At 47.6% G+C, this 16,282-nt stretch overlaps 1 pseudogene across 1 annotated transcript; it reads left to right on the plus strand.

Moving 5' to 3' along the window:
* The first annotated feature begins 5,028 nt into the window (after positions 1–5,028).
* LOC309622007 (uncharacterized protein CXorf49 homolog pseudogene) lies at positions 5,029–9,275 on the plus strand (annotated as a pseudogene). The gene is made up of 5 exons: positions 5,029–7,451; positions 7,981–8,057; positions 8,326–8,418; positions 8,956–8,997; positions 9,102–9,275. The product of its transcript is annotated as an uncharacterized protein CXorf49 homolog pseudogene (transcript).
* Positions 9,276–16,282: the final 7,007 nt, after the last annotated feature.

A 16,282-nucleotide genomic window follows, 5' to 3' on the forward strand; every position in this document is an offset into this window, starting at 1 on the left:
TAAACATGAGTTAGGCAATGATTTCTTAGATATAACACCAAAAGCATGATCCATAAAAGAAAAACTTGATAAATTGGACTTCATCAAAATTTAAAACATTTATGCTTCAGAAGGCACTATTCAGAAAATGAAAAGACAAGGTACAGACTGGGAGAAAATATTTGAAAGTCACAGATCTAACAAAGAACTTGTATCCAGAATAAAGAATAAGAATAATAAATAAATAAGAAAATGACCCCATTAAAAAATTGGGTAAAAGATTTGTATAGACATTTCACCAAAGAAGGTATAGAAGCGGTTAATAAGCATATGAAAGGATGTTCAGAACCACTAGTCAGTAGGGAAATATAAATCAAGACCATAATGAGATACCATGTTGCAAAAACAATAGGATGGCTATAATCCAAAATACAGATAATAACAAATATTTGGATTTGGAGAAATTTGAATCCTCATACACTTCTGGTGATAATGTAAAATAGTTGAATCTCTTTGGAAAATATTCTGGTATTTTCTTAAAAAGTTAAACATAGAGTTACCATATGATCCAGAATGTCCATTCCTAGGGATCTACCTAAGAGAACTGAAAACATATGTTCACAAAAAAACTCATGAACTCAAAATGTATATGAATATTCGTAACAGCATTTAGTTTGGGAATATTATCCATAATATTCCCAAACTAAACATAACCCAAATGCCCATAAACTGAAGAATGTATAAATAAAATGTGGTATAGCCATACCATGGAATATTATTTGGCAATAAAAATAACTGAAGTACTGATACATGCTACAACATGAGTGAACCTCAAAAACATTATATTAAGTGAAAGAAGCCAGACAAAACGTACTATATATTGTGTGATTCCATTTATACAAAATTTCCTAACTAGGCAAATCATAGAGACAGAAAGTAGTTTATTACTTGCGTATAGGGCTGGGGTGGGTTGGGGGGTAGGGGGTGATGGCTAAGGGATACAGGGCATCTTCTTGGGCTAACAAAAATATCCTAAAATTGATTGTGATAGATGCACAACTGGGAATATATGAAAAGCCACTGAATAAGGCATTTTATTTTTTAACTTATTTTTATTGCCAAAACACATAATATGAAACCGACCTTATTAACAAATTTTTTAGTGTACAATGTTGTTAACTATATGAACATTGTTGTAATCAGATCTCCAGAATTCTTCATCTTGCATGACTGCAAATCTATACTCATTGAACAACAACTCCCCATTTCCCCCTCCCCCAAGCCCTTGGCAACCAGGATTCTACTTCCTGCTTCTAAGAGTTTGACTACTTTAGATACCGCATATAAGTGGAAACATGCAGTATTTGTCCTTTGTGAGTGGCTTACTTCACTTAGTATAATATCCTCAAAGTTCATCCATACTACAGCATATAGCAAGATTTCCTTCTTTTTAAAGGCTGAATAATATTCTGTTATATGTATACATTATATATACTACCTTTTATCCATTCACCTGTTGACAGATATTTAGGTTGTTTTCATCTCTTGGCTATTGTGAATAATGGTGCAATGAACATGGGAGTGCAATAATCTATGCAAGATCCTGATTTCAATTAGTTTGTAATGTAAATGTAAATATACGGAAGTGGGAATGCTGGATCATATGGGAGTTCTATTTTTATTTTTTTAGGAGCTTCCATACTGTTTTCCATGGTGGGTGCACCATTTTACACTCCCCCCAGCAATGCACAAGGGGTTCATTTTCTTCACTTCCTTGCCAACACTTGCTATTTTAAGTTTTGTTTTGTTTTTTTTTTTAATACTGGCCATCTTAACAGTTTTGAGGTGATAACTCATTGTGGTTTTGAATTGCATTTCTCTGATGACTAGTGATGTTGAGCATTTTTCATATACCTGTAGGCCATTTATGTGTCTTCTTTGGAGAAATATCTAATCAATTCCTTTGCCCATTTTTAAATTGTGTTGTCTGTTTCTTTGTTTTTGAAAGCATAAGCCACAGACTGGGAAACAATATTTGCAAAGCACACATGGTAAAGAACTTGTATCCGAAAGAGATAAAGAACATTCGATATTCAGTAATAAGAAATCAAACAACCCAATAAATAATGAGCAAAAAAAAAAAAATCGAACTGACATTGTGCTTACTGGATGGCCAGTAAGCTATTGAGAAGATGTTTGACCTCATTAGTCATTAGGGAAATAACTAAAGCCACAATGAAATACCACAACATAGCTATAAGCATGGCTGAAATAAAAACAAAATACAGACAATACCAAGTGCTAGAGAGACTGAGGAACAGCTAGAACTCCCCTGCATTGTTGGTGAGAATGCAAAAAATGGTACAGACGCTCTGGAAACAGTTAAAACTACACTAACGATTCAATCCAGCAAGTTAACTCCTAGATATTTACCCAAGAGAAATGAAAACTTACATTCGCAAAAAATCTGTATGCAAATGTTTATAGCAGTTTTCTTTGATGCTTGGGTGACTGCACACTGGCACTGGACACAGACATGTCTAGGACTACTGGCCACAGGTTCTGAGCTGACATTGATCCCGGAAGCCCAAAGTGTCATGATGGGGCCCTGTTAGAGTGGGGCTTATGAGGTTCTGGCAGTAAAAGGAGTTGGGGATAGATATCAGTTCACGGTGAGCTGACTGGGTCCCTGGACCAACATAGTGGTCATTTCTCCAGTCCCCAAGCTGATAATTCTAAGTGATACACTTGGCAGTTGGAGCAATGACCTGCACATTGGGTCATTGGTCTGTGGAGTAAGAGCTATCACCTTGGGAAGGCCAAGAGGAACCTCTGACACTGGCTCCCACCCCAGGCCAAGAGAGTAAGTCAAAACCAGTATTGGATCCTGGTGAGTGTAGGGGGGTAAAGCAGAGATTAGTGACATCATTGGAGACGTATGGGATGCAGGGGAAGAGCAGGTAGGAGAGCCACAGGGACGAAGAGAGTGGAGAAGGTGAGAAGAAGTTCTGGGAGTCTCTCTATGGGGGAGGGAGGAAGGGAGTGGAAATGGTGAGAGGGAAGACGGAGGCTTCCACTGGATCCACCGGTAATGTTTCATAGGATGCTGGTGGATGCAGGAGATTTTGCTATATCCTTCCTTATTCATTTTAACATATTTGAAATAGCACACCATGACTTAAAAAGTCACTGGGAGAAGTGGAAGAGGGCGGTATCCACAAACAGGCAGGCACCATCGGGGGCAGGCTCGAGGAGGAGGATTGCAGATTTACAGTGCACCCAATCTCCCCTGCTCTGTAACTTCTCCAGCATGGCCAGCTTCTCAGGTGCAGACCCAGAAAACTGGGCCTTTGAGTTCCACAGACAAGAGGGGTTCAGACATCCCAGGACTCTCCAGGAGGTCAGCCAGAGCAGGATGCAGGAGAGAGAGGTGACTGAAGGCAGAGGAGTATGAAAGGGAAAGAGCAGAAGGAAGGTATGGGAGGAATGGAGGGGTGTCAGAGTAGGAGTTGGGTGGCAGACAAGGGAAATTCTAACATCCATGGGCCATATAGAAACCAAGAGAGGGACCACTCCCCAGACATCAGTACTGCTCAGCTCAGGGAAGCTGAGAACTGACAGTTCCAAGAAAAATTGAGAGACACCTGGCTATCCACACCCACCGCCATCACAACTGGTAGGCCTTGGTTGTGCGTCCTTCAAAACTTTAAAACATACTTGTACATATACTTGAATGAATTCTCATATATTACATAGGATTGACTGGTGTGTGTGTGTGTGCCCACGCACGCAAGTGCTTTAATTTACAAATGTGAATCCAAAGCCATCGTTCTGCAACTTACAGTTTGACGTCAGGCGGATGCTTTCGAAGGCTGTGAGAATGGCCTGATGCATTCCTTTGGACTGCCACGCTTTATGCTACTGGATGCTAAGCCACGTTGCATTCATCCATTTCCTTACTGATGGGAATTTGGAGTGTTCCCAGTTTTTCCCATCACCAACACCCTGTGCCTGTGTTCTTGTACACTACAGGTACCAGCGTGTCTCCGGAAGAAGTACCAGGCAGCGGACTTGCCGGAACATAGAGGAAATAGCTTTTATTTTTCCTTCCAGTTTTAAGATCTTGGGCTCAAAGCAAGGACTCTGGAGTCAGATTGATTGGTTTCAATCCTGCCGCTGATCCCCACGAGCCGAATGACCTTGGGCCAGTGGCTGAACCTCTCAGTGCCTGTTTCCTCACCGGTAAGAGGCCAGTAATAGTTGGTACTATAGTTCTAGGCGTGTCACGCGGATGCATTACTATTTATGCCCAGCGCTTAGAAGAGTGCCAGGCACAGAGTCCGTGCTGGCACTAAGTTGCTTTCAATGGATTCTGCCAGATTACCTCCCAAATGGATCTCTTGCACCACCGCCACAGGGGTTTGCTCCTAACCTCTCCCACCCTCGGAATGGTTAAGCTCTTTGAAGGTTGTCAACCTAGTGTGTGAAACCCGATTCGTGGTTTTAGCTCACATCTCCAGGATCAGCGGTGGGGAGCATCTCTTGGGGTGTAACTGGCCACTGCGATTTCCTCTTCTTTGAATTTGCCTCAGAGCGGGGGAAGGGCTGATGGAGCGAGGCCAACCCCAGTCTGTCCGGCAAACCCGCCTGCCAATAACGTTTGCTGAGCCACATTTGATGGAGCAGTTGAGACAGAGACCTTACAGAACGAAAATACGATCCCTTTGCTCTCTGGCCGACCCCTGATCACTGACTGCGGGACTCCCGTGCCCATTCTCCTGTCGGGTCGTAAGGCTTGCGGTGGAAGGGAGGCTGGCAAATGCTTTCGGCGCGTGCTAGGCGTCCAGCGCCTCCATCTTGACGTTTCATCCTCACCACCCGTGGAGCCCAGCGCCCTAACTCCCCGACCCCCTGTGTAGATGGGAGACGGAGGCTCAGAGCAGCTGTGACTCTAACCGGAAAGGGGAGGCGGGACAGGAGGAGGCGGGCCGAGAGGCTTGACAGAGGGAGGCACTCCCACCATCCCCTTCACCAGCCCACTGGCCGGACCGCCCACAGGCTTGGGGGCAAACCAGAGGCCCTCGACCCCATTGGTTAGGCCTCGAGGCGGCAGGCGAACAAGGCGCCCGCTGGTTGGCGGGGCCCGGACCAATGAGGAGGCCGCGGCGCGGGCGTGGGAGGCGCGCTGGAAGCCGCGCGTCGTCTCGTTTGAGGCGAGCTCGTGCGGCGCGTGAGGTGGCTGCCGCTGCCCTCTGAGCGCCGCCCGCCTCACCCGCCGTGACCGCGCCCGCGACCGCGACTCGGGCCATCGACCGTCGCCCCGGTTCCGGCGCCGCCAGGGTCGCGACATGAGCTCCCCCGATGAGGTGTCTGTGTGGGGAACGGGTTTCGGCCCAGAGGGCGGGGAGCGGGCCGGCGTCGGCCCGGCCGGCCCCACAGTCCCATGGGGACCCGACCCAGGCCCCGAGCCCGGGGAGCCGCGGAGCGGCGAGGGCGGGGGCGGCTTCCCGGACCCCGAGGGCTTCCAGTCGGAGCGGGAGATGCTGGAAGCGGGAGGGCCGGTGCCGTGGGGCCCCGAAGGCCGACCTGGCTCCCCGGCTGACGACACGAGGGACCTCCTGGACGAGGAGTCTGCGGCGGCCATCTTGCTGCAGCTGGCCAAGTGCGACGTGCTGGGCGTCCGCAGACACCCGTCCCCGGCGAGCTGCGCCGCCTTCGAAGTGTCCGCCGTGTGGGCCGGCCTCGAGGCGGGTCCCGGCGGTCGAGGAGCGCCCGACCAGAGCTGTGGGGAAGCGCCGCCAGCTCCGGCCCGCCCTCTCCACCTCGGTGGGCCCGAAGCGGGCCGGGCCTGGGCGAACCCTGAGAGAGGCCCTAAGCGTAGGTTGAACGTGGCTGCGGATCGCCAGCGGCTCCCCGAGGAAGGCCTGGCCTGGCTGCTGTCCAACCCCGAGTCCTCAGATGAGTTCAGTGAGACACAGCTGATGACGGTGAGCACTTACCCCAGAGGAGGAGGCCAGGCCGAGCCCAGCACACCCGAGGATCCCGGGGACACTCCCAGACACTCGAATTTCCAAGTCAGGGAGAATTTTCTTCACGTGCCAGGCTCTTCCCTGTCCTCGGCTCCACGAGGACTCACTTCGGTTGTGGAAACGCAGGACGTGGGAGAGCAGGGCATCTCTTCCCCTAAGAAAATGCGGAGCGTGCTCTGGGGGAAGGGGGGCAGCAGGCCCAGCTACCCGGGAGCTGCTGCTGCTGCTGCTGCTGCAGGTGGCCTGCCGCGGGTCACTCCTAGGAAGAAGGGAGCCCAGGAGAAGAAATCCCTCAGGGGAGCCTCCAAACTTGCCCTGGGGACAACCTTCCCTTCCGGGGGAGAGCGAATCTCGGCAACTGCCCTGGAACCGGCCACCTTGCCCCCAATCTCTGGTATTCTGCTGCTTGGGAGATCCAAGAGGTATACCTTGGTCCCTTTGGGAACCGAACAGTCCAAGCACACCGGCGCTGGGAAGAAATCCGTGGCCAGGCGGGCAAGGGAGTCTGAGGCGGTGGCGGGAGAAGATAAGGACCCAAATAGAGACCCAGCCGCAAAGCGCCGAGTGAGTAGGCCATGCTCCTCCTCTCTCCCCACTCTTCCCCCACCCCCGCTCCAACCGCCCCCAGGACACACGTCTTCACCCATGCTGCCTCTGTCCATCCCTCAGGGGTCGTCATTGGGTGCCCCTCGGTCACTGGGTCATTAGGATGCCAGGTCGGGCTCCTTTTACTAGGGACAAACATTAAGGTAGCACTTCGGGTGTGCTGGGCCCGGTTCTCCACCCTTGGCCTGTTTCCAGCCTCCTCTGCGAGACTGGGGCTGGGATGGAAGGGAGGGCTGGTAGCTGAATTGGGTCGGGGGATCCCTTAAAAGCTTCCCCCAAAAGCCTCAGTATTTAGACTCACCAGCTTCCTGATTCCTACTTCCTAGCTGTTCCCCAGACCTTCCTTGCAGGGGACCTGGGCTTTCTCAGTGCCCCACTGTTGTCCCTAGATCAGCTCTGCCTGCTGGCCTGGGGCTGACTGAGGGAGAAAGTGCTAATGAGATCAGCCTTTCAATTCCCTTCCCAATTCCCTGCCTCACCCCGGCCCCGAATCACACAACTCTCTCTCTCTCTCTCTCTCTCTCTCTCTCTCTCTCTCTCTCTCTCTCTCTCTCTCTCTCTCTCTCTCTCTCACACACACACACACACACACACACACACACACACCCCACACACACCCCACACACCCCACACACACACACACATCCTTAGTCCAAATCGGTGAGAAATTCTTGTTTCAGCTGCCAGCTTACAGGCCAGGCACATCTTTTCCACGCATGCATCGTGGAAAAGCCAGCAGTGGCGACCTCAACACCAGAGGCCCCCAAGATCCAGGAAACTCAGAGCCCTTGGCCCTGAACCCAGGAGAAGTCATGCCCAGGGGGCCTGTCCCCTCAGGTGAGTGTCGTGGGTTTGATATGAGGGGAGGGGAGAGGGGTTGAGGACAGAAACCTCTGGCTCTGTCTCTGCTGGGGGCACAGCCTTGCTCCCAGGCAGCTTCTCCCACAGGAGACGGGGTGCTGGCAGGGCTGGCCTTGAGCCACATCATCCTCTGTGTGGGGTTTGTGCGGCCGGGGTGATCGGTGGCAGTGCCCCAAACAGCTCCTCCGGGTGTAGACTTGCAGGGGAACAGCCTTTTCTGTTAAGTCCTGTTCGCCCACATTGCTCTCCCACGTGCTGGCTGTGGCTGCAGCTCTGGGAGGGTCGAATCCAGAGCCACAGTCTTTGGGGACCGCGGTGGCGAAATGGCTGCCCCCGGGGAACAGGGGAGGCAGGCCCAGAGAGAAGGTTCGGGCTGCTGGGCAGAGCAGGGGCGGCTTGTTGCCAGCGGAGGGTGGTGCTGCCTCACCTCACGTTAGACCCCGCTTGGCCCTTTCCACCTCACTGGGAGCCTGGGAAGCTGGATTGTGTGTCCTTTCCCTCTCAGGTGACCGGGAGCCACTTGACCATCCCCCAAGACCGGAAAGGCAGCAGCAGCCACTGGGAACGCCGGGCTGTCCTTGGGTAATGCTTCCTCTGGCTCCTGGAAATGCAGGCCCAAACTCGAGGGCGGGATCTGGGTCCAAGTTCAACTGACATGTGTGGGGCCCCCCCTCCCCTGCCCCCATCGCGTACCCCACGGAGGGGAGCCCACCTCCTTTCCACTGAGGAGCCCTTGCCAGTCTAGCCACCCGGCTTTGGGATGGAGGGCCCTGGAGAGAGGAGAAGGTGGAGGAGAGAGGAGGCCAGAGTATACTAATCATTTCTCTTCCTCCTGTGTCTGCTGGCCTAGTGTCTCGTGCTACAGAGAGAAATAGACGACCTTAAGGAGCAACTTGGTATGAGGAACCAGGGACGGAGAGCGGTGTCTTAGTGCAGAACCCAGGTGGGCACCTGGGGTGGGGGTGGGCTGCAGGTGCAGTCGGCCTCGCAGGGACCAACATCCCTGTGGGGAGGAGAACCTAGCAGGCCTGGCCCTGAAGCCGGCTGTGCATGTACAGCTGGGCGTGTGTACAAGTAGCAAAGTACTGTCTGGACTGCATGCACACTTTGCCAACCAGACCAGTCCTAGGGAATCTCCTTCTGATAGGACTTTTAGAGATGCCTCGTTGATTTTTTCCTTGAACTGCTGCTTGGTGTGGCTTCTAAGGTTCTTGTTGGATTGTTTGTTTGTTTGTGTGACGAGTTCTGACTGGTTGTGGCACGGCCCACAGCATGAGAGCTGCTGGCACATTTTGTTTCCCTTTAGGAACCGGTTCCACATTCAATTTGGGTGGTGGGGAGTGATCAGGCCCAGAGCTCTTTGCATCGGGTCTGGAGGGGGTTTCAGGTTGCAGGGCTAGGCGGTTCCTCACGGGGATAGGGGGACGGGCTTCTATATCCCTCTGTCTGGAGCGCCTGCTAATGCCTGTCCCTGTTGCAGCCGCCATGCAGTACCAGGCTGACAAGTTCCAGACCCTTTGAAGTGAGTGTTACACACGCCGTACCCCTTCCCACAGTCCTGGCTGTTGAGCAGGGCTGGGGGCTGGCCCTGGCTTGAGGCTCTTCCCTGACTCCGCTGTTTCACAGGTTGAGCCCAGCGTCTTCCTGCAAGAGGAGCAGCTGGTACCTTTGGGGCCCGGGAGCTGTGGCCAAGCTCGTTCCCTCCTGTTCTGCCTCAGCTAGGGCTTCCTCTCCCCCTTGTTTTGCCCCCGCCCCGCCCCAGTTTCACAGCAGTTTCCAATTAAAGTACCTCTCCTATTCTGTGTTCTGTGTTCTGCCTTCTCTCTGGAGGGGTAGGGGTAGGGGTAGGGGGCCGGGGCGGGGCGCTGCTCCACGTCAGAGCCTTTTCCAGAACAGTATCTCTGGCATCCTGTGGTGGGGACTCTGGGCCAGCCTCTGCTACCATCCCTGCAGTCAAGCCAGCGGAGTGTCCCAGGTCTGGGTCCTGTGTGTGCTCTGCCAGGCCACATTGGCACGTCCTCCCTTTCCCCCGAAGGCCCTCTTCTAGTTCTCTCCAAACCCCCCTCCTCCTTTGGGGTCTGGCGGTTCCCATTCATCTCTGCCATTCCCCCTCCCCATCAGCAGGAACTCATGACCCCCTTCCAGAGCTCCAATCTGGAAGCTTTCACATCCTCCCTGCCCTAGCCAGCTGACCACCCTCCTCCAGCCTGGTCGTCTCTATACCCTTGAGTGGAAATTGGCCCGTCAGGTTCTATGGCAAGTGTGGTTAGTAGGTCTGTGTTCTTGCATGGTCCCCGTCAAATACTCTTCCACCCGCCCCATGACACAGATTTTCCTGGAAATGATATTTCCGTGTGCCAGCTCAATCTCCCAGACTGCCTCTTTAGGACACACGAGACTGAGTCTGAACTCCATGTTCGATTTCCCCCTCACTGGAGGTTGGGGAGCACTTCCTTCCCTCAGCCGGGACCCAGGGCTGTACCAGCCTGAGACTCAGAGGGACAGATTTGTGTTTGAGTGAGGCGAGGGTGGTTCTGCCTGACCGCCTTCCCGAAAGACCGGTGTTTTGCTACACAAAAGGGGGTATGATGGTAGATAGGACATTCCAGGTTGGTGACTGTGTGTCCCTGTGTGTGAATAAAAGTAATCAGGGATAATCTCCCTTGAGGGAGAAAGATGTGATTCAGGGAGTAAAGGGAGTAGAGGCTGGTCCAGGTTCTGTAAGGCATTGAATGAGCAAAAGCAAGGGTCGGATCTGTTTTGTTCAAGGGTTGTTGTTAAATTCCCAAAACATAGGAGGGGGATGATGCGGAAGTCACCAAACCCCACGACAGGGTGTCGGGATGCTCAAAATGTTGGATTCGCTGGAGGAGGCTCTCGATCCTACTCTGTGATCCTATGATGTCTGACAACTACTGTGGGTGTGGATGGAATGAGATTGGGAAGGGTGGCTCCTCAGAGTAGCTCATCTTAGAATCAGGGGACCCATATATGAGACCACCCAACATGAGCTACCCGGGACAGGGGCGGGATGGGCGCAGTGAGGATGGGAAGTAAGGAGTGACTGCACCTGGACAATGGGAAGCACTTGGGTCCACCCTTCCCCCATATTCTCACCCTGACTCGCTTCCAGAGTTCATGGCATGAGCTCAGGCGGACAGACCACATGTGGGATGGGACAGTCACAGACCTCAGGGTGAGAAAAGAACGTTCGTGGGACTTAATCCTTCCACTCAAACCCCTCCCTGGAGAAGGTGGGCTTGACTGCTTAGTTTACAGCTTTGACCCTGAACCTGATCCACTGGTTATTGCTTGGCGGTGTAGCACATCTCGCTGCTGTCTGCGTAACTAAGTTTGGCAGAGACCTTCCAGCTGAGGTTTCTGCTCACCGAGACGTGCAGGCAACTTGTGCCCGGGGAGAAGTCCAGCACCAGCACCAGCACCGCCTGTCGGCAGAGGGGGTCTCGGGGCTGTGGTCACCAGTGTGAGGAAATAGAGAAGCTTGTTGAAAGGGAGGTGACATGGGAGGGCGTGACCTCAACCCTTGGTGATGCATTTTCCCTGCCTCCCTTCCCTCCACTGAGCACACAATCTCTCTGTTCCGTGTTCTGACCAACTACCACAGAAAAATGTTGCTGGAAACATGTATATCACAGGCTGTGGCTTGGCCCTGAGCTTTCCAGTTCCAGAGGGAAATAGTGGCAGGTCATACATCTGGCCCCCGTGTGTAGGAGGAGGTCAGAACCCCACCCTCATTCAGTTCACCCCATTTGCCTTTCCCCTCAAGCCCCTTCTCCAGCCTGGGAGACAGTGGCGGCTGGCCTGGAGAGCCCTAGACCCCATCCTGCCTGCTTCTGCTCCCTGCCCAATTACTGGGAAGATGCCCCCTCCCCACCCCACCCGCTCCACACCAGCACCAGCCCAACCACAGGCCAACTGCTCTCTCTGACTCTTGGGGGGAACTGATACAAACAAAGAAGGTAGGTGTAGGTGAGCTCTGGAGAGGGAGCTGGGTGTGGTGGGCAGAGTAATCATGCCCAAAGATGTCCAAATCCTAATCCCTGCTCTGGGACTCCAGAGTCCTTGCTTTGAGCCCAAGATCTTAAAACTGGAAGGAAAAATAAAAGCTATTTCCTCCATGTTCCGGCAAGTCCGCTGCCTGGTACTTCTTCCGGAGACACGCTGGTACCTGTAGTGTACAAGAACACAGGCACAAGGGTGTTGGTGATGGGAAAAACTGGGAACACTCCAAATTCCCATCAGTAAGGAAATGGATGAATGCAACGTGGCTTAGCATCCAGTAGCATAAAGCGTGGCAGTCCAAAGGAATGCATCAGGCCATTCTCACAGCTTTCGAAAGCATCCGCCTGACGTCAAGCTGCAAGTTGCAGAACGATGGCATCAGATCCACATTAGTCAATGTTTTTAAATCCCAAATTAATCCTATCTAATGTTTGATAACCTTTGGGTGTATGTTTCAAGGTCTGAAAGACGGTTTTCACTAGATGTTAAAATGGTGGGATAGCTCCTAACAGGACCCAATAGGTTTATGGAACAAATTTATGGCCTTGGATCTCCCCAGATTGGTTAGGATGGTGTACAATTGGTTTCCTTTAGGCTCAATGTCACCTACAGGTAGCCTTGAAAACAGCTGCTGTCATTCTGCTTTCAATGTTGGCATGTTGGGTTCAATCAGTTTTCCAATGGTATGATTATTTGGCTGCAATATTTATTCCTTCACTTGGAATAGAAGATATCATTACTCATACAGAGGCTTTAACAAAATTCACCCAGCAATCCTTAAATGATAGTAACCAAGCCATTTGTTTGCTCAGTTCAGAAATTTCCATGATGAGAAAAGCAGTCCTACAGAATTGCATGGCCCTCAATATTCTAACACCTCTCAAGGGGGAGCTTATGCTATAATACATAGTGAATGTTGTGTTTTTATACCTGATGAGTCTTGTAATGCAACCCCCCCTTATGGTGCGTCTGAAAAATCAGATTTCCACTCTGAATGATCCTCTTCCCAGTTTAAGGGAAATGCTAGGAAAATGGTTTGGTTCAAGAGGATATTGGCTTAAATCTTTACTAATGATATTGTTCCTCCTATTGCCCACTTTGATTACAGTTTGTGTAACTTATAAAGTTTTAGTTTCTTGTTTTTTGCACTGTGTATCACCTGCTCCTACTAAGATAATGATATCTAAACAACTGGGAACTATTGATCACATCTATAGTTCTCTATAAAATAATGGACATGCACAATGCACATGCAAGGTAAAATTGGTGCAAGTCCTATTGGACAACTTGGAATTGACCGTTATTCCTTGCCAGACATCTTACTAGTACCACCCCCTAAAAGGAAAGAAAGAACCGGGCTATTAGGACCCAGCATCAAGGGACATGATGGACCCAAGGCAGGTAAAGAATCACCCTAACATTTAGGGACCAAATACTTGATCACCTAATGCTTCCTATTGAAAGATTAATGATCAAAAGTGGAATTAATGAAATAAAATTATTTTCAGGCAGGACAAGAAAAATTTTAAACATAAAATTCTCTCTGCCCATTTGAGCCACTACCCCCTCCCCTTTAGTGTGATTTGTGCATCACATTATACATTAACTAGATCCCCTTAAAAGATACAGGAATGCCCACACGCCAAAAAAAAAAAAAAAACAGAAAAAAAAAAAAAGAAAGAAAGAAAAGAAATTTCCTCCTGGAACCAGCAAGGTAACTCCTTAAGAGTAACTTTCCTTTCTCAATCCTGTAATGGGTCATTAATACCCACTACTCGCCTTGTTGGACTATGTAAACTATTAATATGCTACTTTGTCTCAAAAACTTATATAACGGTTTTACCTCCAATGGGTGGAACAGTCCTCAGAGTTTTCTGAAGATTGTCTCCTATGTTATAGTCCTCAGGTTGGCTCAAATAAAAATTTCCATTTTTCTTAGATTGACTATTGATTAATTTTTTTGGACAACACAATGAAACCAAAAGATAACAAATCACAAACCTTAGGCAGACTGACCAAGAAGAAAAAAAGAGATTCCTAAGGAATCACTAAAATCAGGACTGAAAAAGGAGACATCACCATTGAGCCTATTGAATTTTAAAAATTATAAGAAAATAGTATGACAAAATTTATACCAACAAATTAGACACATATATGCAATGAAAAAATTTGTAGAGAGACACAAACTTCAAAACAGACTCAATAATAGACAGTCAATTAAATTAATAATTAAAAATCTTCCCACAATGATGCTCCTGTCCAGATGGCATCACTGCTGAATGCTATCAAACATTTCAGATGGAAATAATAGCAACACTCCAGAAATTCTTCCAGAAAATAGAAGAGGAATGAACACTTTCAAAATAGCTCTAGTAGGCCAATATTACTGTAGTGTGAGCCTCTGACAGTTTTTTTTTTTTAATTGTAATGCAAGTGCCTGACATTAAGCTTCTGATTGCTGAGGCACCACTTCAAAGACAGCTATATCAAAAAGAACAAATTGCCAGCTACACGACTAGGTAAAGAGCCAGGCCACCACACCCCTGAAGTTTCCTTTGTTTTAGAGATCTCTGATTGACTTAGATAACTGACCCTTTGGCTGCTTGTTTTTCCCTTCTTGTACTTTAATTCCCATTCTGTTTTAAATTCATCAATAAAGAGTGAATCTGAGAAACCCTAGGCCCCTCACTCTTGACCCCGATAAAAACATAACCCCAGGTCCCAGCTCTCTTTCTCCACCCACAACCTTTCTGTGTGGTCCAAGGCATGCCATGTACCCTCCAGGACTTGTGAGTAATAAACTTCCTCCTTTCAAAGTTTCCTAAAGGTTACTGCTGAGGTGCATCTTGCAATTATAATAAGAACCACAAGGGCTAGTTCAACCACAACATTGGTTCTGAAAGGGGAAATATCTGTGGGGGCTCGCCTTGGAGTCCAGGTGAGTGCCTCCAGGTATTTCTAGCTGACAGGATCACTATCGATTGGCTGAGACCAGCACAATTACCCTGATGCCCAAAACACACAAAGACATCCAAAATAAAGAAAATTGCATACCAATCTTTCTCATGAATATAGATGAAATAACCCTCAAGAAAATGTTAACAAACTGAATTCAGAAACATATAAAAAGGATTATATACCATAACCAAGTGGGATTTATTCTAGAAATACAAGGTTGGTTTAACATCTAAAAATCAATTTATGTAATACACTATTTTAAAAGAAGAAAGCACTGAAACATTATCATATTAACTGACACAGAAACAGCATGTGACAAAATTCGACCACCTTTCATGATAAAAACAATAAAAAACTAGGAATAGAAAGAAATTTCTTCAGCATGATAAAGAATATCTATGAAAAACCTACAGCTAACATCATATTTAGTAGTGAAAGACTGCATACTTTTCCCCTAAAGTCAGCAACAAAGACATGCTCACTACTTTTATTCATTATTGCACTGGAAGTTTGAGCCAGTTCAAACAGGGAAGAAGAAGGACTAAAAGTCATCCAGATAGGAAATAAAAAAGGAAATTTTTTTATTCTCAGATGACATGATTTCATATGCAGAAAATCCTAAGGAATCCACAAAAATGGTTCTAATGGTAGAACTAATACGGAAGTTCAGCAGATCACAGAATACAAGATTAATACATAAAACAAATTTTATTGCTATATACATGTAGCAAATAATCCAAAAATGAAATTAAGGAACACTTACTTCTAGTTACAATAGCATCAAAAAGAATAAAATGCTTAGGCATATATTTAACAAACCAAATGTAATACTTATGCACTGAGAAACACAAATTGATGTTTGTTGAGAGAAATTAAAGATGATCTAAATAAATGGAAAGGCATTGCATGTTCATGGTTGTAAGACTCAATATTTATATGGTAATTCTCCCCAAATTGATATATAGATTCAATTCAATCTCTATCGAAATTTCAGCAGGCTTTCTTTGTAAAAATTCACAGGCTGATCCAAAAATTCATATGGAAATGAAAAACAAAACAAAACAAAACAAAACAGAATATCCAAAACTACTTTGAAAAAGAACAAACCTGGAAGACGTCCACTTTCTGATTTCAAAACTATAAACTATTACTATAATACTACTATAGTATACTATACTACTATAGTATTAGTAGTATTATAGTAATAGTTTACTATAATAGTAAACTATTTACTATAAAAATACAGATAATCAAGTTAGTGTAGTACTGACATAGAGAGAGATCAATGGAACAGAATTGAGAGTTCAGAAATAACGAACTCTCCTTATATTTATGGTCAATGATTCTCAATTCAATGGGGAAAGGATAGTCTTTTCAACACGTGGTGCTGGTACAACTGGATATCATGCAAAAATACAAACTTAGAACCTTACTTCACAGCACACACAAAACTTAATGCAAAATGGATCAGAGACTTAAAAGTAAAACCTACAACTATAAATCTGTTAAAAGAAACCCTAGGAGAAAAATCTTTGTAAACATGAGTTAGGCAATGATTTCTTAGATATAACACCAAAAGCATGATCCATAAAAGAAAAACTTGATAAATTGGACTTCATCAAAATTTAAAACATTTATGCTTCAGAAGGCACTATTCAGAAAATGAAAAGACAAGGTACAGACTGGGAGAAAATATTTGAAAGTCACAGATCTAACAAAGAACTTGTATCCAGAATAAAGAATAAGAATAATAAATAAATAAGAAAATGACCCCATTAAAAAATTGGGTAAAAGATTTGTATAGACATTTCACCAAAGAAGGTATA

This window comes from Balaenoptera borealis (genome assembly GCF_965194805.1).
Source record: "Balaenoptera borealis genome assembly, contig: HAP1_SCAFFOLD_1368, whole genome shotgun sequence".
Classification (NCBI taxonomy): Eukaryota; Metazoa; Chordata; class Mammalia; order Artiodactyla; family Balaenopteridae; genus Balaenoptera; species Balaenoptera borealis.